Here is a 27,875-nt window from a genome sequence, read left to right on the forward strand (position 1 = left end):
GAAGAGTGAGACCCCTTGGGGATGAGGCACACTGCTCCAAAGCTGATATCCCAATTCTGTAGATCGATGATACACCCACCATGCGCTTTCCAAGTACACAGAAAGCGAGGACAGACTGAGGCATAGGCATTAAGGTATGCATGATCCCAAGATGCTGGAATCATGTGATGAGATCAGAATTTTAGCTCCGGTTAAAAAGAAGTCACATAGATGTACACAAAACCTGACAATATGAACAGAGTGTAACTGGTGCTTGCCTGAATTTGCAGAGTGCCCGAAACAATAACTCCAAGTGAACTGCCCCAATCATTTTAACTCTGAAACCTGCTTGCCACCACAAGGAGGCACAGCACTATAGCACTGGAGTTGTGAGTCTAAGGGTCCAAACTAGGGATGTAATATTGTAGTCAATTAACCAATTAAAAGCTTATAGGTTAATGCTATAAAATACACACATTCCCCCTGCTCCTGTAATTGCCAGTAAATTTTTTTAGCAGCCTGGCCAGCAGCCCAGCTCAGTTCTGGCTCGCACTGGATCCGGGAGCTCAGACCACCGCCTAGACAGGAGCTGCTGCCACCCTGCGCTGCTGCCTCTATCAGAGGCAGCAGCACAAGGCGACAGCAGAGGTCCACAAGGGGAGCTAGGTTTTAAACTGGCTCCCCTCACAGACCAGCTCCCACCTAGCACCCCGTGCTGCTATCTCTGATACAGTGGCAGCAGCATGGAGTGGCAGAGGGCTTCTCGGGAGTGAGGCCGGAACGCACCTGCTGCCGGCCCCGCCCCCAGGGACTACAGAATAGTTGACTAATGGATAAGAATTCATGAGGTTAATCGACTATTCAATTAATCGACTGTGGCGGGGCTGGTCTGCCCGGCATTGAACAGGGGGGCGGAGAGCCCGTCTATTGGGTGGAGTATGCCCCTCCCCCGCAGCCCTGCTGGGCATGCTCGCAGTGCAGCCCCAGTATAAAAGGCTGCCGGGCTGCTCAGTTGGGGCTGGCCTCTGGGGGGGAAGGAGCTCCTGCCCAACCTCCAGAGCCACAGCCAGACCTACCGCCGGAGCAAGAGCCGCTGGGACCGCTGCCCTTGCTGCTACTGTCCCCGGGTCGAGCGTGCCCGCAACGCCGATTCCGGGGGGCCGCCCGCCCCTCCGTGGTGGACAACCCCTTCGCTGCTGCCCCAGACACCGGACCTGCCAACATCACGGCAGCCGCCAGCCCAGCTTCGCCAGTTGGGGTCTCCGTCGGCCACAGGGCTGGGGCAGGAAGCAACCCAGGGCAAGGGGTAGGGAACCCCCGGGTGGGCTCGGCGCATTTCAGGGAGAACTCGCCGCCGAGCCGGTGGTGGGAACCGCCCACCACTAATAGGGTCCTGGGCTGGGGTCCGGTGGAGAGGGAGGGCCCGGACCCCCCTACCCCATCCCCTCAGGATGTGGACTGGGCCTCAGGGCCTGCTCTGACCGTGGACTGGGCCTCAGGGCCTGCTTTGACCTTGGGAAGAAGGGGGGGCTGGGGAGCCCACCACACCGATATTTAACACCCCTAGTCCAAACTACTCTAATTCAGCCCTGAGAAGAAGACACAGCCCCTGTCACGAAGACTTTACAAACTGTACCCTGCAATCCGCACTATCCACCACCAGCTCAATGTTAACATGGACCCTTGGTTGTGTTCAGAGCCTCAGTGAGTGCAAAGGGGATGTACACACCACGAAATCAAAATGGCAGCATCACATCCGCTCCAGGGTAGTGTAAATAACTTCATAAGGCAATGGTGAATCAGGGTTGCTAAACAAGCATACCACAGAGTGCTCTGCGGATGTATCGCATTCTCTGTAAGCGTTGCACATCCTGAAATAGCGGAAAGCAGGAAACACACTTGTTTGGGAACAATTTTGCCTCGTCTGACCCCTTGAAAGTGGGAATGGTACAGCTTGCATTTGAAGCATGACAAGTTCTGTTTGGTTGCCATAACATCTGTCTCAGTGCTGGCTGTTTCTCCAAAGGCACAGACATCTGACCCCAGCATTAGGAAAAGCTTCAGTGTTGAGACTGATTTGGCCAGGTAACTAGATACTAACATGACTAATCTGGTTCAACTGTGCTAAGAATCTAGGAGTATGAAGAACCTTGCCGAGACAGAGCAATGTGGAGTCACAGACGTAGGTATTCAAGCATCATTGCCGGAGAGGTTCTGGCCAGCCCCACTTTCCATTTAACTATTAAATGCCCAGTATTTCACCTAAGCATCTTGAAAGCAGGTGGCATTCCTGCCTCACTCCAAAATGCAGCCACGCTTACCGCGGGTCAGGGTCAAAACTCACCTCCTTGCTGGGGTTTTGCTTTATTAACAAGTTAAACATAAGCCAAACTCCAACTGGAGCCTTTTGCCCTGGGTCAGCTGTTCCTGCCTAGTCTCTCTCCCACAGGACTGCTCGCCCCCACTGACTGATTAAAAAAGCAATGAATCATTCTAGAGAGAAAGCCATTCCCAACTTTCACGTGCCTGGGTGGGAGAGGAATATTTAAAGAGCCAAGCAGCACTCCTGGCAGGTACGCCTTCTCCCTGTGCAAGCTGAATGGAGAGGGCACTGGAAAAAGGGTAACGTGGGCTCTCTGGCAGGAAGGCTTTCTCTGTTGAGTTCTAGTATAAAATGCAGGCTCCAGCGTGGCCCTGGTGCCATCCCACCCAACCTTGGAAACCAAAATCATAACACCTAAGAGTGTCAAATCCATTGCAAACACTTGGAGAAGAGGCAGGGGGTCAGGAGCAGTCAACATGGATTTACTAAGGGCAAGTCAGGCCTGACTGACCTGATTGCCCTTGTGAATATCCCTATTAGTTTGACTTCAGCAAGGCTTTTGATACGGTCTCCCACAGTATTCTTGCCAGCAAGAATGGCTTGGATAAATGGACTATAAGATGGCTAGAAAGCTGGCTAGATTGTCAGGCTTGATGGGTAGCAATCAACAGCTCGATGTCTAGCTAGCAGCCATGTCAAGCGGAGTGCCCAGAGTCAGTCCTGGGACTGGTTTTGTTCAATATCTTCATTGAAGATCTGGATTCACTGCATCCAGGCTTGGCCCCATCTCACTTCAGAAAGGATGTGGATGCACTGGAGAGAGTCCAGCAGAGGACAATGAAAATGATCAGGGGTCTGGGGCATGGGATTTATGAGGAGAGGCTGAAGAAACTGGGCTAATTTAGTCTGCAGAAGAGTGAGTGGGGATTTGATAGCAGCCTTCAACCCACGGAAGGGGAGCTCGAAAGAAGATGGAGCCAGGCTGTTCTCAGGGGTGGCAGATGACAGAAGGAGGAACAATGGTCTCAAGTTGCAGTGGGGGAGGTCTAGATTGGATATTAGGATAAAGTATGCCACTAAGAGGGTGGTGAAGCACTGGGATGTGTCACCTGGGGAAATGGTGTAATCTCCATCCTTGACAAAGCTCTGATTAGGTTGATTTAGTTGAGGCTGGTCCTGATTTGAGCAGGGGGTTGGACTAGAAAACCTCCTGAGGGCCCCTTCCAATCCTAATCTTCTGTGATTTTATGATTCTATGATTTTAGATGATTCAATTTTGGGGTGTAAAACATGAGACCCCTTAACTGGAGCCTTTTCATGGGTCTCAAGTTAGAAACCACAAGATGGAGATTCTCAGATCCACTCACTGCTTTGGAAAATCTTGGCTCATGAACAACCTTGCTGCCAACATATCAAACGTATCATCCCTGATACCAAATCCTACAGACAGACAATTTCATTCCCTGGCAAATGCTAGACATTTTTCAGTTGGATCCCTATAGGGTTCATCCCTACCAAATACTCCAGGACTTGTCCATAATGGTCACTGCACATGCATGGCAGAGGCAAAAGTCTCATGAGTATACAGTACACAAGTCAGCTGCCTCCTCAACCGTAGGTAGGAATGTACCCTCGTTGCTGCAGTACGGGAGCACCACACAAGCATTCACTGCTGCGTGCTCCCAGCACCAGGGTTATCATGCTCACCACTGTACAGACCTTGCTACCCTACAGTTTCAGTAAGGTTTGTATCTGGGGGAGCAAGGGGCTTGGCAGATTGGGAATGGGATAAGGAACCTTTCTCCTGTACGCTGCTGGTTCATGTTCAGCCCATGTCAGGAACACACCACTCTTGTGTTTGTACCCCGTACTGAGTGAGCCAGTACTCTCTGTCCAGGGCTCAGAACATGAGTGGATGCAGCCTAAAGAAAAATATCCACCGCTGCCAGTGGTCGTAACTGTCCTTGCTGCAGACTAGCAGATACTCAAGGCTCTGTCCAGTGACTGTTAACCATCCTGACTGCACTACTGAAATTCCCTAAAACAATAGGCCCAATAAAACATTACTGTGGCTGCTGTGAATATTGCTCTCAGCTACCAGACACCTGAGCTGGAAAATAACCATACACCTATTTCCCCTGGAATTCTGGCTGATCTCAAATGACCTTTTTCTTGGCTTCTAATGTCCTCTAGAATGAATCATCCAAGTGCTGCCAAGGTAGCAAAATGGCCCTGAATTGTTGTCTTGAGTATACACTGTACATCTCCATAGCACAGCCCAAGTCAGCACTGGTGCTGCTTCAACTAGCTTCCCTTTTGCTCTTGCAAAGCATCAGATGCCAAGCGCATGACATCTGCAAATAACCACGTGCATTACAAGATGTGAACCAACAAGACTGCAGCAGAATATGAATTAATAAGTTAACTCTCTTCAGGAAAAACAACAAATTGTTGTCATCCCGTGAGAGGCAAAGATTCCTGGGCAAACTTCCTTTGTGTCCAGAGCCCTCTCGCAACATGAAAAAGAAGAGAATGTTTTTTATAAAGTAAATGAAATAACCTTGTGATTCCACACCAAGAACAGAAATACCCAGAGACTCAATAGGCCGGATCCTCATTTGATATGAGTAGAGTAGGGATGTTAAATATCTATTAACTGAATAGTTGAGTACCTCATGAATTCTTATTGGTTACCCGACTTTTCTACAGTCTCGGGGACAAGGCTGGCAGCCAATGCAATCTGGCCCTACTCCCAAGAAGCCCCCTACCACTCCGTGCCACGTGGGAGCTGGTCAGCGAGGGGTGCCAGTTTAAAAATGAGCTCCCCTCATGGTCTAGCTGCCTGATACAGGGGTGGCAATATCCCCTGTCTGGGGGTGGGGAGGGAGAGAGACAGTCCTGAGCTCCTGGACCCAGCATGAGCCAGAACTGAGCCAGGCAGCCTGCCCACCTACCTCCTAATGCACTTTAAATGGAGAGCCATAGCAGGGGTAGGTCCCGAGCCAGGACTGAGACAGGCTGCTGGCCAACCTGCTAAAAAATTTACTGGGGGGAAATGCGTGTAGTCTAGCATTAACCTATAAGATTTTGTTTATAGGTTAATCGGCTACACCATTACATCCCTAGAGTGGAGGTAACTCCGCTGCAGTCAATGGAGCTTCTCCAATTTACTCCAGGGAAAGAACTAGCCCCAAAATAACAAAACTGTTTCAGATCGGTTCCTTCTGCATTCACTTGTCAATACAAGGAATTCAATCCCTTGAATGTATTTTTCTACAGAGCCAAAGCTAGATTCTGATCTTAATTATACAGGTATACATCTACAGCAAGCAATTCCTTTGATTTAAACAGTGTTGCTCCAGATTCACACCAGTGTAACTGTGAATCTGGTCCAATGTCTTGAACAGCTGAAGCAGCGTATAAGTCTAATGCCCTACTTTTTTCAGACATTAGCCAGATCAGCTGTTGTATAAAAACCAAAACTCCTCCAAGGACCTGACCTCAAGTCTTGGCAGACAAAAACTCTTTAATTTCTAACGCAGAAGTATTTGAGAGACCACTCCATCTAAATCCAAAATTTTCAGTTCTGATGCTACTCTTCAGTGGCCTGAAGTTGGACCCCCATCATTAATGGAATGGAGAATCAAGCCCCAAGTGTGGAACATCACTTCTCCCTTTCCTTTGTAATTTCAGTCAACACACACATAATTTGAGATTATCTCCAGGATAGTGACAACTCCTAATAATCACAGTACTGTACTGAGAGGCTGGAGAGAGATGGCAGGAGACAAGTCGATTGATCATTGTCTTCGGTCCACCCTCTCTGGGGCACCTGGTGCTGGCCACTGTCGGCAGACATGATACTGGGCTAGATGAACCTTTGGTCTGAACCCCACTTCAGTACCCTATCTCCACACGGGGAGAAGAGGATAGAGGGAGCTTGGCAATGCAAGTCTCTGTCACTTTCACACACTGGGTGTGTGTCTGTCATTCTCACAAACACACCCTGTCCTTCACTCTCATCTTCCGACCCAACACATACATGGGAGGTTGTTGTTACTTCTGTTACTGCTGGCAAAGTGTGGTATCTTTGGGTTTTGACTGGTCTGTGCATTTCATCATTTTCATTTCTCTTATATTTAAATTTAATTCTTTGACTAGTGAGTTCTAAAATGCTTAACCTGTTGTGGCTGGAGTCATCCCTGTGGTAATTGCTGCTGCTAGACATGGCTGGCATGTCCCTGCAGCCCTTGTGGAAGGCAGAGCAGAGGGTCCCCGCATGCTGTCATTGCCTGCAGACACCACTCCTGCAGCACCCATTGATCAATAACAGGGATCCGTCGTGGCCAGCAGAAGCTGTGGGCTCAGTGCCTGTATACGAGGGGCAGCACATGGCGCCATTGCTGTACATGCCAACTGTTTTCAGGAGTGGTGCAGGGCTAGGGCAGGAGTAAGCCTGCCTTAACCCCACTGCTCCACCTGGAAGCCATCTCGCTTAAATGTTGCCCAGCCCAAGCCTGCTTCCTGAACTCTTGTCCCTGCCCTGAACCTCCTCCTGCCCCAGAAGTGAGTCCCCCTACACCCAAACTCCTTCCCAGAGCTTGCACCCTGAAAGCCCTCCTGGACCCCAATCCCCCACCCTGGGCTAAGCCCGGAGACCCTCTCATACTCCAAACCCCTTGGCCCAAGACCAGAGCATGTACCCAATCCCCTAGCCTGGGAAAGAGAGTGAGGATGGGAGAGAAAGGGGGATGGAGTGAGCAGGGTGAAAGCCTTGGAGAAGGGTGGGCTCATCTAGACTATGCTAGAGTGTTGAAAGAGGACATGCAAATTCTGCGGGAATTTGCATATCTTCTTTCATCTCGCTTTCTAAAGTGAAAATAGTTTAGAAGAGGCTTTTGCAGCGAATCCCGTCCCCCTTGTCAAAAAGCCGCTCTTCCTCAAAAATGAGGTTTACATGGCTTTTCGAGAAAGGGCGGGGTTCGTCAAAAAAGCCAGGTCTAAACTACTTTCACTTTTGAAAGCTCTGAGCCCAGAGGAGCAGGAGCAGGGCCTCAAAAAAAGGGGAGGGAAGGAAGTGGGGCCAGAGTATTTGGATTGAGATAGATCTTACATTGCACTTCTATTGAAAAAGTGATCTTGTGCCTGAAAAAGCTGAAGACCACTGCACTAGAGCAAAAATGGAAAAAAAACCACTACAAAATACACATTTGAAAACATATGCTTAATTAAACCACATGGACATGGGAAATACTATTCTGTGCTGGTCTAAAGAAGACAAAAAGCTATCTCAGGTCAATGGGATGCAGGGATTTCCAATCATTTCATTGCCCATATCCTCAAAGGTATTTAGTCACCTAACTTGCACTGAAGCTAACTCAATGTGATTTAAATCAACACTGTGTGAAAAAAATACAATGGCATCGATATTTCATTGCAGAACTATTGCCAATGCATACAGTTGTATCAATTACCTTTTATTTCTTCAGCAAACACCAACCCAAGAATGGATGAAGTAGTTTTTCATAGGCACATATATTCCATCACATGGCCAAGTCAAACAAACCTACTGTGTGTTTACATTTCCTTCCTGCATCTGGAAATTGAACAATATTGTACAATACAAAAAGGATGCTTTGTGTTATTCCTATTAATGCTCCACACACATTGTAACACAAATGTTCAAAGTGTACTACAGGTTGAGCCGTGTGAAAACTTAAGGGACCAGACAATTTTTCTATTCCAATCCACAGTACTGTATCTCAAACGTCCACTGCCAAGTCAGTGCTGCTGAATTGGGGCAACAAGTCTCATGTTAAAAAAAGCACCGTACAAAGTGAAAGATTGCTAGGCTTGGATTCATGACGTGGATCTCAAATGAACTCTGACTAAACAATTTGAAAGATGCTCCTCAGTCAAAAATTGATAAACTTAGGGCTAGTAACAATTGTCACTCAAATCTAAGAAAATATGTAATTACTAGATTGTGTGACTAGCAAAAGCTATAGAGAATTGTGTAAGACCAAGTGAAAATGCTTTCCACTTTCCCCCAAGTTTATATTTCCTCATTCCACCCTTTGGCAAGGAAGATAAGCTAAGTTTTCCTTTGCCAGCAGACAAAATGCATTTGCACAGTAATACCTGGTTAGGTTGCAACCTCTTTGGGGCTATTTCATATATGTCTAGCAACTAGCTGAATGGGGCTTGGATCCTAGATTGAGGCCTCTGGGCAGTGCTGCAAAGCAAACACCAAATTATTACTCTGCCCAGCTCATCTGAGGCATGGCCAGAAAGACTAAAGTGGTTTGTTTATATCGATGCATTAGCCACCGTGTATTGATCATTCCTAACAAAGGCTTGAAGGAAGGCTCTTCCAGAGGCAAGCTGTGAAGGGAGCATGTACAGAGAAAGAGCAATTCAAACTGGCAGTCTGCTCCATGACCCCCTCCTTGACTCCAAAGTGCATGCAGAGCCAGCTTCTCAACTGGTGTAAACTGGCAATGCTCTTCGGCCTGCACTGCAGCTGTGCAGCTCTACACCAGGAGAGGAAGAGGCCCCCTAGTCTTTAGTGGATCTGCTGTAGAAAGAGCACCCTTCAACTACAGCTCCTCAGAGATGTGCACAGGCATCTTGAAGCACCAGCCAAATTCATTTGGTTTAGTTCCCAGTCCATATATGGAGGAAATTCTGCACTGTTGACGTTGGCTGACACTTGGTTGTGATGGAAATCTGAAATGGGTTTAGGGAGCATCCTGTGGGGGCAATCGTTTGACAAGCTAATAGAAGATGCAGAACTAAAGAGGATATTGCCCGGCCTTCATACCGATTCAAAGAGTGTAGGCCAATTTCAGGCATGTTATACACAAGTGCAAGCTCCACTGGAAGGCCTGCATTTGACCTCTGACCCTCAGCCCATAATATACAAATCTATTTTTAAGTAGAAAAATAACAATTTAAAACAGCTATGAGTAGTTTTTTTACTAAAACAGTTTAAAAGGGGGTTTCAGCTGTTTTTCCTGACTGTCAGAAGCGGCAGCTATAAAAACGGCCATGTGGAAAACTGAGCCACATAATGTGGAAGCCCCTACCACCGCATGCCAGGATCCAAGCTCAAGTAGAAGACAGTTTATCATTTTATTGTTATAAGTCAAGAAGTGGGAAAGCTGAATGACCTGGAAGAAGCCTTGGAGAAGCTTCCATAGCTACCAAAGCTTAATCTACACTTGCAGTTGAACACTTTTGTTGTCCATGCATGCTTAAAAACTTCACAAAACCCGAATGACTAACGTATTGCCACAGTGAGTGCAAGTGTAAATGTTACTTTGGGTATGTCTACACTACCACCCTAGTTTGAACTAGGGTGGTTAATGTAGGCAACCGGAGTTGCAAATGAAGCCCGGGATTTGATATTGCCGGGCGCCGCCATTTTTAAATGTCCGCTAGTTCGGACTTTGTGCCCGCGCCTACACGCGGCACGAACTAGGTAGTTCGGATTAGGCTTCCTATTCTGAACTACCGGTACACCTCGTTCCCTGTCCATGGTCAGTGCCGGCCCACATAGATGGGGCTGCTGCTGGAGTAGCCTCTACCCATGGCCAGCCCGGGCTGCTGCAGACAGAGGCTACTTCACGGAAGCCTCCCCTAATTCCTCCCCGCTGTTGCCTCTGATAGAGGCAGCAGCGCAGGACAGGAAGAGCAAGCGAAACTGAGGAGATGGCACCTGCTCCTGGTTCCCCCTCCCCTTGCTGCCTCTCATACAGAGGCAGCAAGCAGGGACCTGGAAGCGAGTAGTAGAATACTTGACTTCTTGATTACATCCCTAATTTACACATGCCAACATTTAGTGACTAGGCTGTGTCGACATAACTTTGTCGCTAAAAGATGCTCAGTGTAGACATAGCCTAAGAAACTTGTCCTAATTTCCTTTAATTTAGCACTAAAAAGAAAAGCTTAAAAACTTAAACTCCAAGATAAAGTCAAACACCATTCCCAATGACTGAATTTTGTTCCTGAAACTAAGCAAAAGAATAATAACCATAGATCTTCTTCATTGTGATTACTTTTAAAAACAAAACAAAACCATAAATCTTTCCCCACAACACACAATCTAATTTTCCACAGCACACATTGCAGTATCTGATCCAGACTGTAGCCTCTTCTCTTACACTCCCTGCCTTTTGTTCATGAGTTCATCACTGTGGGAAGAGAGCTACAAAAACCATCCTTTGCAAAGAGAAAGACACCACAAAGGAGCTAGTGCAAAAAGCAATTTTGCAATCTGTTTCTTTTCATTCTCGATTTCCTTACAAATCTTTTTAGCTTGTTTAAAGAGTACATGTTAGCCTTCCCAATGAATTATTACTGAGGGCTTGTTACTGTGTGTGCACCATTTGGCACAACGTATGCCAAACACAATATTTTAGGGCATTCCACACATGTTCTCAAATGGATAGATCATTGTATCCAAGGCATGAGCTAATGAAGTCACACAACACCATGCCTGCTCTATTCTCAGGTTGCAATGCCTTGTATCAAAACTCTTTGTTCATGCGAGCCCTTAAACCCAACAATTTGGGTTGCAGCAAGAAGGGAAGGAAGGCAAGATCCACACCCTAATGAAAGCAGGTGTCATGGACTAAGCAGGGAGTCACAACAGTAGTCATCAACACAGGGCACAGCCAACCAGAGGCACATGGAGGAACCAGTAATGAAGAGGTCATTTGAGAGGGAGAATTCTTGCCTGGGACTCAAAGCTTTGATCAATCTGGGTTCTACTTAACCTTTTTTCACTTTTGGTTGCAACAGACTGTAGAGCTGTGGGGAAGCCGGCTGGACAGATCAACTTAATTTCCAGACATTCTAATGTTGGGTTCCTCTTTATATGCTTGCCTTAATAAGCCTCTCGTCGGCCCTTTCCCAGACCACTGTATTAGTATGCATTATGTGTGTTACATAGTAATACAGTCTCAATGAGAGTAACGCATAATACATAATAATACAGTCATACTGGGAGTATTATGTATGTTACTCATGGTGTGACTATATTGTTATGCATGATGTGTGTTACCATCGTGCCTAGGAATCCGCAGTCATGGCCTAAAACCCCCTGGCGCTAGGAGCTATACACACAGAGCCAAAAGACAAGTGTGACATGCGTTTGTGGCTGTTTTATACATCTTTGTAATTCCCCACCCCGCGTCCAAAAGACACTTCATCTAAGAAAGGCCAATGAAAAAGAAAAGAAGTTTAGTTCTATGTTACATCATTTCAAAAACTGGGGGGGGGGGAGGGGAGCAGCAAATTATCCAAAAGCAAACTTCAAGGATAGGTTCAAAACACTGACGTACCTGACTTCTGGGGAGGATGAAGGGGGGGGGGGGAGGGGAATCACAAACTTTGCCCTGGGATGAAATGAAGCATGTGAAATTTCAGAAAGATCTTTTTTTGTCTGTGGAAGTTTGGGGGGGGGCTTGAAAACACAGAATAATAATAGAAACCCTCAGTCTTCATCACACAGCAACTACTGCCATCCTCCATAATAAATGTGCACACCCTTAATCACAGCAAAACTAGCAGCTTATCAAGCAGTACATGACAACCTTGTTTTGTTTTTTAAATGCTAACCCAACAACATTACTGTTAGTGTTTACTTCTCCGGATGATTTAGATTCTAGTCTCACCTGAGGTAGTTGTTTTGGATGGAACATTTAATTCAAATTCTCCTGTGATAAATTAATGGAGCTGCTTGAGTTCCCAACATTTAGAACCAGCTGTTGATCAGTTTTGTCCTCCCCGTGCAGATACCGAGCCAGTGAGTTTGCATTTTTAAACAATGCAGGCTCTTGGGCTACATTTACAGAATGTCTGTTGGGGAGAGAGAAACTGTCAGAAAGAATCCTATGCTAGATTGAAGATATGAGGGTTAATTCTGCTCTTGGAAGTACCCAACAGTGGGGTTACTACCATGCAATACTGGTGCAAGGTGAGGCAATTCATGCACAACGCATTTTCTTTATGTAACAGAGTCATTGCAGTGGGGGAGGTCTAGGTTGGATATCAGGAAAAACTATTGCACTAGGAGGGTGGGGAAGCGCTGGGATGGGTTACCTAAGAAGGAGGTAGAATCTCCATCCCTAGCGGTTTTTAAGTCCCAACTTGACAGAGCCCTGGTTGGGATGGTTTAGTTGGGATTGGTCCAGTGTTGGGCAGGGGGCTGGACTTGATGACTCCTGAGGTCTCTTCCAGCCCTAGGATGCTATGATTCTACTGCATTCAGAGCAATTAAATATTCACTGACTAATTGTATGCAACTCAGTGCAAAATGAGAGTACCAAAAGAAGGAGGTGGATGCATTCAAAAAGTGACAATAGAATACTGTAAAAGGTGTCTAACTGGCTTCTATTCTATAGCTCTCTCTTCAGTTCTGACATTTTTAAAAAGGAGATGAATTGTTACTGTTAATACACATACAATCACATTTTCCATTCAGTGTTTACAAAGCCTTTTGCAACTGCTGTACTAAAGAGGCTTGCTTTGTTTTCCATACATAGCATTAGGAGACCCAGGCTCTTGAGTTCTCCTAAGGAGGAGATCAAGACTGAGATTTTTTTCAAAGGCAACTTACCAACTGTCCCTGAAAACCCAGGGGAGTTGGGGGCCCACCTGCATTAGGCACCTTTGGAAATCCCACCAAAAGATGTAAAGACATTTGCCTTCATTTTTCAAACTACTTTCAGGAGGCAGAATATTGCAGGAAATGGGAGGTATCATTAACCTGACACAGACCTATGGGTTTCTGTCAGTGTCATGGTGTTTCTCTAAAAAGCATTTTCCATTTTGCCACTGGCGACTGTCCATCTCTTTCTTCAAGAGTAATAGTGCCCTGATCAGGCCATCTGCAGAACTGAACCTTGACCTTTAGCTCTAAAAGTACAAACTTCCACTGCTCAATGGACCAGATCCATAAACTTTCATATATGGCCCATCCACTAGAGGGGATTGCACTAATACACTAGTATGACCTTGCTTCTTCCTAGTATTGCAGTGCATTAGTGATAGTCTTACGGGCTCTGCCCGGTTTTTGTGCCCACTGGAATAGTGTCCTGCTCAGCACAATGAATTCTAGATTTGACTAGCTCTACTAGGCAATCAAAACATTTTTCAAGGGCTGCGCTGTGGGGAAGCACATTCACTTGGCCATTTGAAATCAGACCAGAAATAAACAGACAAGACTACCCAGAATCCAGATGGGTAAAAGCAATTCATTTGTGGAGTAGGGATGTGAACTAGTCGAGGATCTGGAAAGCAAATGCACACTAGTTGACTAGCTGTTTCTCCCCACTGGCTGTCTCTATCAGAAAGAAGCAGCAAGGTGGGGGGAAGAAGACAGAGTGCTTCAAAGTGGCAGCGCAACATGGAGCCTGGGACTCCACGCAGCGCTGCCACTTTGAAACACCATGTACAGCCTTGGGGCCAGACGTGGAGCCCGGGATCATCTGGGGACTCTCCCGCCGATCCCAAGCTCCATGGGGTGCTGCCTCTTTGAAATGCCACAGGGAGCACAGGGTCAGTGGGGGACTGCCCTACTGGACCCGTGCTCCCTGAAGTGTTTCACCTTTGAAGTGTAGCAACAGCTCTGGGGCTGTTTCTGCACTTCAAAGGCGGAGGCGCCCTTATCAACTAATCAGTCAGTCGATGCAAATTGCATTGACTATTCAATTAGTCAGTTAATCAAAATTTAACATCCCTATTGTGGAGACAAATGAAAGTTTTAGATTGGACCAATGAACATCTATTTAGACACCAAAACTATTACTGCATGAGCACTACATCCCTGAAAAAGATGCTGCGTTCCAAAGAGAGGCATGGAGGTGGCATGAGTGCTCTGCACTTTGAGCATGTAGCTCTGTGCCTAACTCCCTTTGAAGTCTTCAGACAGCCCTTCCAAAGCCCTGTTTTCTCAGTATGGAATAGATGTACAATGAAGTGAGATCACAGCCCAGATTATTTTGGAGAATGGCCAGCACATGTGTCACACCTCGCGTGTGTTTTGGTGGGGCCCATACATACTCCAAGCCTATAGGTCTTGTTTTCAAAACCTTTAATCATTTTTGTTGCTCTTCTCTGGACCCTCTCCAATTTCTCCACATCTTTCTTGAAATGTGGGACCCAGAACTGGACACAACACTCCAACTGATGCCTAATCAGTGCAGAGTAGAGCAGAAGAATGAATTCTCGTGTCTTGCTCATAACACTCCTGTTAATGCATCCCAGAAGCAGGTTTGCTCTTTTTGCAACAGCATCACACTGTTGGCTCGTATTGTGGGCCACTCTGACCCCAAGATCTCTTTCTGCAGTACTCCTTCCTAGACAGTCACTTCCCATTCTGTATGTGAGAAACGGATTGTTCTTCCCTAAGTGGAGCACTTTGCATTTGTCCTTATTGAACTTCACCCTATTTACTTCAGACTATTTCTCCAGTTTCTTCAGATCATTTTGAATTATGATCCTATCCTCCAAAGCAGTTGCAACCCCTCTCCGCTGGGTATCATCTGCAAACTTTATAAGGGACAAGGAGTCCTGTGGCACCTTATAGACTCACAGATTTATTGGGGCATAAGCTTTCGTGGGCAAAGACCCACTTCGTCAGATGCATGTCTTTGCCCACGAAAGCTTATGGTCCAATAAATCTGTGAGTCTATAAGGTGCCATAGGACTCCTCGTCGCTTTTGTAGATTCAGACTAACACGGCTACTCCTCTCATACCAAACTTTATAAGGATATTTCTATGCCATCATCTAAATCGTTGATGAAGATATTGAACAGAACCGGTCCTAAAAAGTCTGGCCCTTTGAGTTTGTGAATGGATCCTATTGTGCAATGCAGAAGGCTTTCGACAATTCTACCTCTAGCTAGATTAACAGGGCCAGAGTGCCAAGATACGGTTTTAACAAAACAAAATAAAAACCACAACTTGCCATCCCCCTTCCTGGAAAGTGCACAGTGCAGCATTTCAGAGGAACACAGCCACCCCATCAAACCCTCTCACAGATAGCAACACAAACAAAATGACAGCTCACAAAGAAATACTTTCTAGCTGCCCACTAAAATAGCTTTGGGAGACCAGGTCCATACATGGAGTGAAATGGCTTTCGCTGCAGGCCTACGCCAAACTCTTTTCTGGAATGACATTTGAGGTAATATAAACAGCATGAGGCAAACACAGAGCAGAGCAGCGCAGGATTTTATACAATCAGTGCAACAAAAGTGAGATTTATTCAGTGCTGAATTAAGCTCTTTATATTGTTTCTACTTAAAAAGGAAATGTATTGAATGCAACAGTTCTTAACAGATTTATCTTTCCTCACAAACACATTCATAACCTATTTTAGATTCCACCAAACAATGGCAGAGCCAGTAAAAGTCAACACAAAATTTCTGATTGACTCATTAGAAAACAGTGTCAAAGTTTTCCCTTTCTGTTGTCCAACCAAATTAATTGGTGTCATATACCCTTTTTTATCCACCCCAATAAATGCTTAGCTATACAAAACCCTTATAATACATGCCATTAGATGTGGACAGACACTCTCTGAAATACTTTATATATATATATATCCCACTGTTTTTAAATAAGAAACTCAAACTGCATTTAAGAATAAGAATCTTTAGCACCATTTACATGGCCAAAGAACTGTGCAATTTCCAATTAAACCTCACAATCCCCTCGTAGGTTACATATAAACATACCCATTTTATAGATAAGAAAACAGAGATAGAAGTTAAGTAAACTATTTATCCAAAAATGTACACCATTGAGGGCTGCTCACCACCTCCCCGTACTGTGCTGCCCAGTGCAGCAGTATGGGAGCTGACCTTGTCTGTGAAGACCAAGGTAAAAAAGCATTGAGTACTTCAGCATTTCTCATATCATCTGTCTCTAAGTTGCCTCCCCCATTCAGTAAGAATCCTACGCTTTTATGGTCCTCCTTCTTCTTACCAACCTACCTATGGAAACTCTTCTTGTTACCCTTCACTTCCCTTGCTAGCTGCAATTCCAATTGCACTTTGGCCCCTGAATGCTCAAGCAATATTGTTTATACTCCTCCCTAGTCATCTAGGTCACCCTGCTTAGTATCTGGCACACGTACACTTCCAGCCAGCTCATCACAATATTTAAACAAACCCTTGCAACTCTCATTGCTACTAGGGATTAGTCGACTAGCCAATAAGCAAATGTTTATCGGACAGTTGACAGGCCAATCGACTAGTCACTTCCCCACACCCCTTGCTGCCTCTGTCAAAAAGAAGCAGCAAGAAAAGAGGGGCACAGGAGGGGGTACGTTAAAGCAGCAGCACTGCGTGGAGCCTAGGGCCAGATTCCGGACTCCACGTGGCACTGTTGCTTTGAAACACTGAGTGCTGCCTGGGGCCAAATGGGTTGTCCCCAGGCTGCACCCAGCATTTCAAAGTGGCAGCGCCACAAGTAGCCTGGGATCAGCTGGAGACTCCCTGGCTGACTCCGGGCTCTGTGCAGTGCTGCTACTTTGAAATGCCGCATGGAGCCTGACACTAGGCTCCCCACAGCGTTTCAAAGCGGCAACGCTGCTTGGAGCCCAGGGTCAATGGAGGAGACCCCAGCTGATCCCGGACTCCACAGGGCACTGCCACTTTCAAATGCTGCGAGGAGCCAGATGCTGGGCTCCCCGCAGCATTTCAAAGTGGCAGCACCACATGGAGCAGGAGTTAGCAGAAGGGCTCCACACGGTGCTGCTGCTTTGAAATGCCTTGGGGATCACGGGGCCAGCGAGGGACTGCACCGTTGGACCCGTGCTCCCCACAGCGCTTTCACCTTTGAAGTGTAGCAACAGCTGCTACACTTCAAAGACAGAGGCACCCTATCAACTAATCAAATAGTCGATGCAAAGTGCACTGACCATTCGATTAGTCAATTACTCTAAATTTAACATCCCTAATTGCTACTGGCTGCAGACTCCACCTGTCACATAACATAAGGGGGATATTTCAGCACTGTAGTAATTCCAACCTGGCCCACAGGAAACTCACAAGAGGCCATGATACCCCCAGATTCCAGAGAAAAGAGAGTCAGACGGATTGGTATATATACAATAAAATCCATCTCAGCTGTTTTATGTGTCTCTGAAAAGCAAAGCATATAAATGAGATGCCAAAGTTTGAAAGTGTTGTCAGAAAGCTTTACCTATCATAACACTAAAGATAGGAGAAGGAGCTAGGAAGAGAAAAGCCGGAGCCAAGAGCTTGTTTGATGTCTGGAACTGAAGGACAGGTTAGTCAGTGACCTGTCTTATTGCCTAGCAAAGGACAAGTTGGTTTGTTATGGCCCCATAGCCTGCTGCTCCTGCGCACCTCAGCCTTGTGATACACACACTGGACTTTTAGCAGTCAGCTGCATCAAACAAGCCAGTGTGGCATGACTCTGACCTGATTTTAAAACAAAAAACAACAGAACCACTCCCTGAAAACTGAACAACAGCTACTCCCCAACCCCAGAAAATGCAGGGAAGCTAGTGCCTAAACTGATCCATTTTCAATGGCACAGAGCCTGCCAACAGACCCACAGAGGGGAGGCACAATCTGATCGCAGACTCCAATTGGTTGGATGCTTCGTCTGTTTTTGTAGCTCAGTGATATAAAAAGACTTTTCCCATCACCCTCTGTTCATGTTCAATGACACAAGCAACATTTGCTTCTCACCTCCAGTACTTAGTACTGACTTTTTCTTTGATAAAATAAACATTTGGATTTCGGGAAGGCAGATTTTGGTAAGCTCAGAGAGCTGATAGGTAAGGTCCATGGGAATCAAGACTAAGGGGAAAAACAACTGAGAAGAGTTGGTAGTTTTTCAAAGGGACATTGTTAAGGGCCCAAAAGTAAGCTATTCCGCTGCATCAGAAAGATAGAAAATATGGCAAAAAACCGCCTCGGCTTAATCATGAGATCTTGCATGATCTAAAAATAAAAAAGGAGTCATATAAAAAATGGAAAGTAGGACAAATTACAAAGAATGAATACAGTATAGGCAAACAACACAGGAATGCAGGGGCAAGATTAGAAAGGCAAAGGCACAAAATGAGCTCAAACTAGCTACAGGAATAAAGGGAAACAAGAAGACTTTTTATAAATACATTAGAAGCAAGAGGAAGACTAAGGACAGGGTAGGCTCACTGGTCAGTGAGGAGGGAGAAACAGTAACAGGAAACTTGGAAATGGTAGAGATGCTTAATGACTTCTTTGTTTCGATCTTCACCAAGAAGTCTGTAGGAATGCCTAACATAGTGAATGCTAGTGGGAAGGGGGGAAGTTTAGAAGATAAAATAAAAAAAGAACAAGTTAAAAATCACCTAGAAAAGTTAGATGCCTGCAAGTCACCAGGGCCTGATGAAATGCACCCTAGAATACTCAAGGAGCTGAGAGAGAAGGTATCTGAGCCTCTAGCTATCATCTTTGGAAAACCATGGAAGACAGGAGAGATTCCAGAAGACTGGAAAAGGGCAAATCTAGTGCCCATCTATAAAAAGGGAAATAAGAACAACCCAGGAAACTACAGACCAATTAGTTTAACTTCTGTGCCAGGGAAGATAATGGAGCAAGTAATTAAGGAAATCATCTGTAAACACTTGGAAGGTGGCAAGGTGCTAGGGAACAGCCAGCATGGATTTGTAAAGAACAAATCCTGTCAAACCAATCTGATAGCTTTCTTTGATAGGATAACGAGTCTTGTGGATAAGGGAGAAGCGGTGGATGTGGTATACCTAGACTTTAGTAAGGCGTTTGATACGGTCTTGCATGACAGTCTTATCAATAAACTAGGCAAATACAACTTAGATGGGGCTACTATAAGGTGGGTGCATAAGTGGCTGGATAACCGTACTCAGAGAGTAGTTACTAATGGTTCACAATCCTGATGGAAAGGTGTAACAAATGGGATTCCGCAGAGGTCTGTTTTGGGACTGGCTCTGTTCAATATCTTCATCAACGATTTAGATATTGGCATAGAAAGTACACTTCTTAAGTTTGCAGATGATATCTAGCTGGGAGGGGTTGCGACTGCTCTGGAGGATAGGGTCATAATTCAAAATGATCTGGACAAAATGGAGAAATGGTCTGAGGTAAACAGGATGAAGTTTAATAAAGACAAATGCCAAGTGCTCCACTTAGGAAGGAACAATCAGTTTCACACATACAGAATGGGAAGTGACTGTCTAGGAAGGAGTACAGCAGAAAGGGATCTAGGGGTTATAGTGGACCACAAGCTGAATATGAGTCAGCAGTGTGATGCTGTTGCAAAAAAAGTAAACCTGATTCTGGGATGCATTAATAGGTGTGTTGTGAGCAAGAGACGAGAAGTCATTCTTCCGCTCTACTCTGCGCTGGTTAGGCCTCAGTTGGAGTGTTGTGTCCAGTTCTGGGCACCGCATTTCAAGAAAGATGTGGAGAAATTGGAGAGGGTCCAGAGAAGAGCAACAAGAATGAATAAAGATCTAGAGAACATGAACTATGAAAAAAGGCTGAAAGAATTGGGTTTGTTTAGTTTAGAAAAGAGAAGACTGAGGGGGGACATGATAGCCGTTTTCAGGTATCTAAAAGGGTGTCATAAGGAGGAGGGAGAAAACTTGTTTATCTTGGCCTCTGAGGATAAAACAAGAAGCAATGGGCTTAAACTGCAGCAAGGGAGGTTTAGGTTGGACATTAGGAAAAAGTTCCTAACTGTCAGGGTAGTCAGACACTGGAATAAATTGCCCAGGGAGGTTGTGGAATCCCCATCTCTGGAGATATTTAAGAGTAGGTTAGATAAATGTCTATCAGGGATGGTCTAAACAGTATTTGGTTCTGCCTTGAGGGCGGGGAGCTGGACTCGATGACCTCTCGAGGTCCCTTCCAGTCCTAGTATTCTATGTTTCTATCATTTAAAAAGGTGACCTTTAAATGCAAGGTTTTTAAATAGAAGACAACAGATGTGTGCAGTTCTCTCTCCTACCTGTTCTTTATCTTTTAAATATCCCTATTGTTCACTCTGGGCTTCCTTTGCTTGGAGACTGGAGTTACAGATTGCGGTTGGTCAGCCCATCATAAATGAAGTTTAAACAAACAGCAGCTTTTCTCCCAACTGCTGATTCAGGTGTTTTAGTTAGAAGGTTTCCTGAGGGGAAAGGGGGATGGTGTTTGGTTTGATGGGGGGGAGGGTGTTATTTGCTGTGGAGGGGGGTTGGTTTGGTTTTGAAAATCCTTAAATCATCTGAGTCAGGGTTACTCGACTTTGGAAGCCCTGGGGGGCACAATGATACTCACAGCACATGTTGAGGGCCACAACTTAAATGTGTTTGCATGTACATGCAAATATATAAGCAAATAGCTTCTTTTACACAATGCCTGGGCGCTCCCAACACCTCCTCCTTGGGGGCTAGAAACGCCAGCACCTTGTACCCCTCTGTTCCAGCCAGCCCATCCGCTTGCATCTCTCAATGTGCACCCTGACTGGGAGACACCTCGCCGCTCTGGAGTGTGTTCCCAGTGGAGGCCATGTTCAAAGGATCCCACCCGTGGGCCATGTGTTGAGCCCTGCATGAACCCAAACTGCACCACAGACCGCAAACCAACCGGTCACAGGCCACATGTGGCCCATGGGCAGTGTGATGAGTAGCCCTGATCTGCATACAAACTTCACTTCCCCTTAGTTAATCAGCTTTCACTTGCATTATAGCCCTGAAAGAATTCGACCAGATCCACCATCACCTACAGGAAAAAAACAGAGAATAGATAAGACACATTTCTAATGTGGAAAAACAAAGAGTCAGGAAAAAGCTTGGGGTAGGGGAGCATACAACTCTTTTACTTTCATGGGCACAGCCCACTTCTTCAGATGACCCACAAAAGCTCATGATCCCATCTACATGTTTTGTTAGTCTATAAAGTGCTACCAGACTATTTGTTGTTTTGTCAGTTTACCTGTACAGTCTAACTCGGCTACCCCCTGAAAATTATTTTATTGTAGTGAAAACACAAACACAAGAAGAGAACAACCCACCTCCTCCCTACCCCATACAACAATAAACCCATTACTCATTGAGTTCAATTCATTGGAATGGGGGAGAAGAGGAATACATATTCTCCATATTTATGATTGTGACAGCTTGGAATGACTAGAGGGAAGTTAGTTGTTCTGCATTTAGATAGCAAGTGCTATTCTTAGACTCAAAAATTAAGTTTTGAAATAAAAATTAAATTACAGAAAGTCATTATCATAAAATTTGCATAATACGTTACAGGTTTTAATTAATATAAATGTACTTTTCAAATGCAGACCTGCTTCCTGGTGTGCAGGAAGGCAAGAGGTAGCAATCCTGTCTGGGAGTCTAACAGAAGGAAATGTGTGTGCTGAAACTGCTGCCCATCAGGCTGAACAGTATTTTCTGGTTTCTTCTGCTCCCTTGCTAGCTGCTCTCACCTGTTGTCTCTTGTTTTATGAACAAGATTGCCAGCTGGCTGGGGCAGGAACCACTGCGGTGTTCTGGGTTTGTGCAGCCCCCAGAGGAATGGGGTCTGCCTAGTGCCAAGATGCTACAGTACCACAAACAAGAATAAATAATCAATACTGAGACCAATCATGCAGTTCTTGTGGAACAGGTTCAGGTACATAAACCCCCCTAGGGAGTGAGTGCAAGGGGGCACTTGGAGCAGCGGAGAAAAGTGATAGGGCAGGGGACAGGCGTAAGCCCAGAGCCACTGTACTTCCCCATCATGGCAAACAGTCTCTTGTTGCCCCCGTTTAAAGAGCATGTGGGGTTCCCCCTGGTGAGCAGAAGAAATGGAGAAAAACAGGAGAGTTGAGGGCTATTTCGTGAGGGGATGGTGGGACGCACTGCCATTGGAGTGGATCTGACGGAAGAGACGGGCCTGTTTACTTGTGTGTATTCGACAAGGGTGCCCAGAGCAGTGAGGGATGTGCTGGCATTAGTCACAATCAAACTGTGCAGCTGGTTTAGGGCTGAAACATCGGGGGAGGGGGGGTATTGCTATTCCCCCCGAAATTAGGGAGTTGAGAAAATGGGAACATTTTAAGTGTAATTTAAGCAATGTTAATGGGGTGACACCTCATCTTTGTTTCTTGATAGCAGGGAAAGATCCCAGGTGCCATCCTTAAGCTCTGTGGCTCTTGCAGTGAAACACCCGATGCTGGGCTAACTGGAGCGTGCATGGGCAGCAGCCCTGTGCCTGCTGGTGTCACAAGCGGCTTCCTCCTCCCGGCCTTTGGAACTGATCAACAAGTGAAGATGAGGAAAGATCATGATGAAATCTGCAGCAGTTGTCTTCTGACCTAAGCTCAGAGCTTCCTTCCCCACCCATCAGTCCCTGAGCCTGCTTGTCTTAATGAATTTGAAAAAAGTGCTGCAGAAGCTCCCAGCTCCGCTCCTGGTGCTGCCAGATACACCCTGCATCCCAAAGAACAGCTGGCCCAGGCCAAGAAGAGCAGGGTGGCTGAGAGGGGTGGGAGAGAGGAGGAGCAGCGAGGTAGCTTGGGCTGGCTGGCTGGGGAGGGGAGCAGAGTGAGCCAAGGGCAGAGGCAAGCAGGGGAACTGCTCACCTTTGAGGTTTGCTTTTGCTGCTGCGGTTCTGTTCTTGCCAAACAGGAGCTGGAACCAGGATTTCAGAAGCTCCAATAACCCAGTCCAGAGCCACACTGGCTTTGCATGGGCTGGGCCTTCATTCTGCTTGGAGAGCCTGCCTCTCTCTGGCTGGAGTGAGGAAGGGAAAGAGGAGCAAGCAAGGCAAGCAGCCTGCAATGTTCTCCCTCCTGGCTAGTGAGGAAAGGAAGGAGACAGTCTCCTGGTATGGGGGTGGGGCTACACTCCCCCAGTGCCCCAAACAGCACCTTTTACAGGGGCAGAGAGGAGCGAAGGTGGGTGGAGTCTCAGGAAGGAGGGGGAGTGGCATGAGGCAGGGCCTTGGGGGGGGGGGCAGGTGACATGAGGCTAATTAGGGGAGGTGGTGGATTGGCAGTGGGGTCACAGTTCAGGCATCAGTGCCCCGCACCCTACCCCAGGGAAATTCTACCACACCTGCAAGAGGCAACAAGTGGAGGCTGGAATAAACAAGAGGGCGCCCAAGAGGAGCTAGACATAAATGAGACCATTTGTTCCTGTGCCCTTCTTAGATCATGTCTACACCACATTTAAGTTAGGTTGACCTACAGCAGCAACGGGCTGTAGGTCCCTTCCAGTCCTAGTAGTCTATGATTCTAAGGGCAACCGAGGCTAGTGAGTGGGCCACATAAGTGGCTCTCCATCTCAGTGGCCACAGGATTATCGTAATCAAGATGGTCTCTTGGGACAGGGTGGTTTTGCTCACTGCACGTGTGAACCTAGAACTGGCAGAGGGTGCCCACTGAACTGGAACAGTGTTGTGACTGGAGACATGGCTCTCATGGCCATTGGTTGTGCAATCAGCATGTACCGGCTGCACGTGCCCTGGCTTTACGTGTGCAAAGCACAGCTCTCCATCCTCTCTAACATGCTGCTTCAGCTCTGGCTTGTACGGTAGCAACAAAAGGTTCATTTCACAAACCCGAACAGCTGCACTCCCCTCACAACAGAAGTGGCAACTGAGCCAGGAGGGGTCTCTCCCCACTCCTTCCAGCGGTGTGACAATCCTGCCTGGTGGCAGCAAACAGCAAAATGAGAGGCCTGGGAGCTTTTACATTAAAACTCTCTGCCAAGGAGGAAGAGATGCACAGAATATGCAAACTCAAGAGAAGGACGATTTATCAGCAAAGAGGGACTCTACAGACTGCAGCTACATTAGAAAAAAATATTCGCCCACTTTCATGCTTGGAGCGGGACCATTGTATATGGAGTATCTGAATGCAATACCTACTTAACCCACCACCGCCCACAGACAAACAGCAGGGGTCCCCCATGTCAAAAGGGCTGCTGAAATAGGGCCTGGTGCTAAGTTTTGGGCCTGATACAAGGTGTCTCTTAAGAGTTCCTATTGTTTGCAAGCTTGCAAGAAGGCACAGACATCAATTCACGGACCATCACTGGTGCAGTCGCATGATTGTCACATTGTACTTCTCTACTCATTAGAAATAAAACACAAATCAAAAGCATTTTAAGTGGCATGATTCCCCATCAAGTGTGATTATCACAAAGACTGCTTAGCAGTGCGCTCCCCTATACACCAGAGTTGCCAGGAGTCCAGTATTCCACCGGACAGTCCGGTTTTTGGGGACTCTGTCCAGTAAAATTTTTTTAGAAAATACCGGACATGTGCAATGTCTGGTATTTCTGGTTTTGTGGCGGGGTGCTGGACGGAAGCCTGGCGGAGGCAGGGGGAGTGGCTGGGAGGCGGGGCACAATCGGCGCTGGGAGCCTCTGGTTACATCTGAGGAGGAGGGGAAGCTCTGTCCCTGCTCCTGAGCGCTGGACAGGATGGGCAGCGCCCTGCAATCTGCACGTGCCCAGGTCAGTCTCCTCCCTCCTGGCCACCCCCCGCCCCCGCCAGCTCTGCTTCCTGCTGGCCACCCCTCCCCCAATCTCCTCCAGCCAGCCCCACTGCCCCTGACCAGCTCTGCTTCCCGCAGACTGCTTCTCCCCCGATCTCCCCTGGCCAGCCCCACTGCCCCCGACTTCTCCCCCACCAGCTCTGCTTCCTGTCCTCCCCCTTCCTCCCAGCCAGCCCCACTCCTCTCCCAGCTGGTTCTCCCTCCACACACCCCACCGATCAAGTGTATCCGGTATTTTTTTTTAGACTACCTGATAACCCTCTATACACACCCACTTTGTCCCAAGAATTAGGACAGTCTTATGGGGATTCTTTGTTTTATTTATCTCTAGGAGAATTATTGTTAGGAAAGCCCGCACAGGTGCACAACAAACTGATGCAACAGGGTAAATATTCTTTAAGAAATTTACGAATACAAACCTGTCGTTCAGAAAGAGAAAGGATTACATGCGCTGCATGGTTGTACATACCATGGGTACTACCCTTCGGTCTGGTGAGAGGCAGCCACTCCTCTGACATTAGTATCTTTTTAACACTTGTTGGTATTTCCAAAGGATGATGTAGCCCATCATTAGAGAAGCTGTGTTTTACCACAAAGGAATACCTTGGGGAAACAACTGTCTCTTACTGTGTATTTGCACTGACAATTCAAATCCCAAATTATGGGAGAAAGTTGACAGACAATTTGCCAGTGATCAAAGAGCTGAACTATGTTTAAATAAACCACGGGATGAAGAAGATAATGCCAGTGCAGAAAAGCAAGATGGTTTATTAGTCTTTAAAGTGCTACATAGTCCTGTATTTTGCTTCAGCAACACCAGACTAACACGGCTACATTTCTATCACTAGTGCAGAAAAGGTTCCTGCTTCTAACCCCATCTGCAGAAATCAGGCAAAACTGGGGGTGGAGGATAGTGATAAATCTAAACTGCTGATCTTTGTGGTTCAGCCATGAACTTGAGACTATCCATGTGCAATCCAGGATTTGTCAGTGATGCTTCCTGATGCACAGCTGCTTTTTCAACCCAGTTTATTCTTGTATCCTCTGCTCACAAAGTCCCTCAGGGAATTAGGAGGTTGGATATTGGACCTTAGCTCATGGTCTAGCCCCTTACAGCTGAGTTCCAGCCAAGATTTGCTCGTGTGCTGACAGTAAGCAGTACATACCCAGAAAGAGCCATGGGGTCTGTCTGTGTCTAGTACCCTTAGCAAAAAACTTTCTTTCTGTTCATTACAACTGAGACCTGATGTAGGGATCTGGGCAGTGTGTAATATCAGTTACCACTGAAGTCTTTATATCATGTTCTCATGGAATGTCTTTAAAAAAAAAAGTTCACAAAATCTATTGGTTGCAACACATCATCACAAAGGGAAGAATGCAACATATACTCAAACCCCAAAGAAACATCTTCAGAAAAATGGTTATGTACCATTGCCTCTGCTGAGGCCAAGCAACATCCCCAGCACAGGAAGCATCACCATGATAACACATTTTAATAGGTGATTTACAAAGTTTTGCTTCTTCTTTGACAAGGCCTGTGCTGTGTCATCAATACAGCAATACAACAAGCCCACAAAGTCCCGGGGTGATTAATTATTAAAAGAACCTGTTAAATATTTTACACCTTTTTAGTAGTGGTTTATCTCACAACTACTTATACTTTCCCTTCTCTCTTTCTTTTTGAAGACTCCAAGAGGGAAAATAACCCTTTGCAAACTAGGACCCAATGTAGGTTCATCTAAGAGAGTACACATCTAGAGCACGTGCTTTACTTCACACTGTATCCTGACTTCGTCTCACCAAAGCTCTGTTTTTCAGGCTAAGTGTTCCCTTTGAAAAGATTTGTTGTGAATTTTTGAACATTTAGATTGTGGTAGCATCTAAGGATGTTGACTAACTGAATACTGACTAACTGACTCATTGAATAATCGATGCATTTTGCATCGACTATTCGATTAGTCGATAGGGTACCTCCGTCACTTCAAAGGCAAAAGCACTGCGGGGAGCCTGGGAGCAGCTGGGGCCTCCAGCTGATCCTGGGCTCCACGCAGCACTGCTTGCTTTGAAACGCCACGTACAGCCACGTACTGCTTGCTTTGAAACGCCACGTACTCCCCAGCTGGCCCCGGGCTGTGTGTGGCATTTCAAAGTGGCAGTGCCACATGGAGCCTGGGGTTCGGCCCCAGGCTCCACACGGTGCTGCAGCGTTGAAGTATTCCCTCTTCTCCCCTCCCCTTGCTGCCTCTTTCTGACAGAGGCAGCAAGGGGGGAAGCAACTAGTCGACCGGCCTGTTGACTATCCGATAAGCATTTGCTTATCAGAGAGTTGACTAGTCCTTCATATCCCTACTAGCATACAGAGGTCAGCCAAACTGAGGCCACATTGTGCAAAGTGCTGTATAGGCAGGTATAGTAAATAACAGTGTTGCCTCCAAAGAGATTATCATCAGAGACAAGACCTAACAGGTGGATGAGACAAACATGTGATGGGAGAGGTGTGCTAATAAAAATAACAGGGATGCATGAAATTCTTAGCCAGTCAAGAGTAGTTATCACAATTTGCCACTTACCTGGTAATTTGCAATTCTGCCATATCAGTGAGATATATGTTTTATTACAACTGGTGCAAATTCCCCAAACACTGGAGAAATTTGGATCTGAACTCAGTGGCTTGAGACCCTCTCTAAAACGTGTGTAAATCTTTGCCTGCTTTTGTGAAGTTAGGCTATTTCAGAAGCTTTGTACAATGGCTGCTAAAGAAGGCACTGCCTTCCTTTGAACAGGTGCTTTATTACACTCTCTCAGCTTTGGGGCCTTCCATTTCACACACGTATTCAGCTACATGAACATTCTAGGGAGCAAAAACTGTCCTAGGCTCAGTGATGAAACCGGAACCAATGAAGGGGAGTTAAATAATCACAGCTTAATTGGACAAACCTTGGCAATTTTTTCCCACCATGTTTGCACAGCCCTCCCATCAGTGCACCCTACAGAACGGAAGGGAGCAAACAGTAGTTATCTTTATGGGTT

The 27,875-nt window shown here is 46.3% G+C and overlaps 1 protein-coding gene across 8 annotated transcripts in view; it reads right to left on the reverse strand.

Annotated features, from left to right (window-relative positions):
- Positions 1–27,875, reverse strand: part of SORBS1 (sorbin and SH3 domain containing 1) — a 187,948-nt gene that overhangs the window by 154,039 nt on the left and 6,034 nt on the right. For 2 of the 8 annotated variants that reach the window (XM_075935652.2, XM_075935647.2), the window contains exon 2: positions 11,983–12,166. The exons of the other annotated variants lie outside the window; for them this stretch is intronic. The gene's annotated coding sequence lies outside the window, so the exon portion shown is untranslated. The remainder of the gene's footprint in view (positions 1–11,982; positions 12,167–27,875) is intronic. 8 annotated transcript variants of the gene reach the window in all.

Source organism: Pelodiscus sinensis, chromosome 8, assembly GCF_052426305.1.
Source record: "Pelodiscus sinensis isolate ZL-2025 chromosome 8, ASM5242630v1, whole genome shotgun sequence".
Lineage (NCBI taxonomy): Eukaryota > Metazoa > Chordata > Testudines > Trionychidae > Pelodiscus > Pelodiscus sinensis.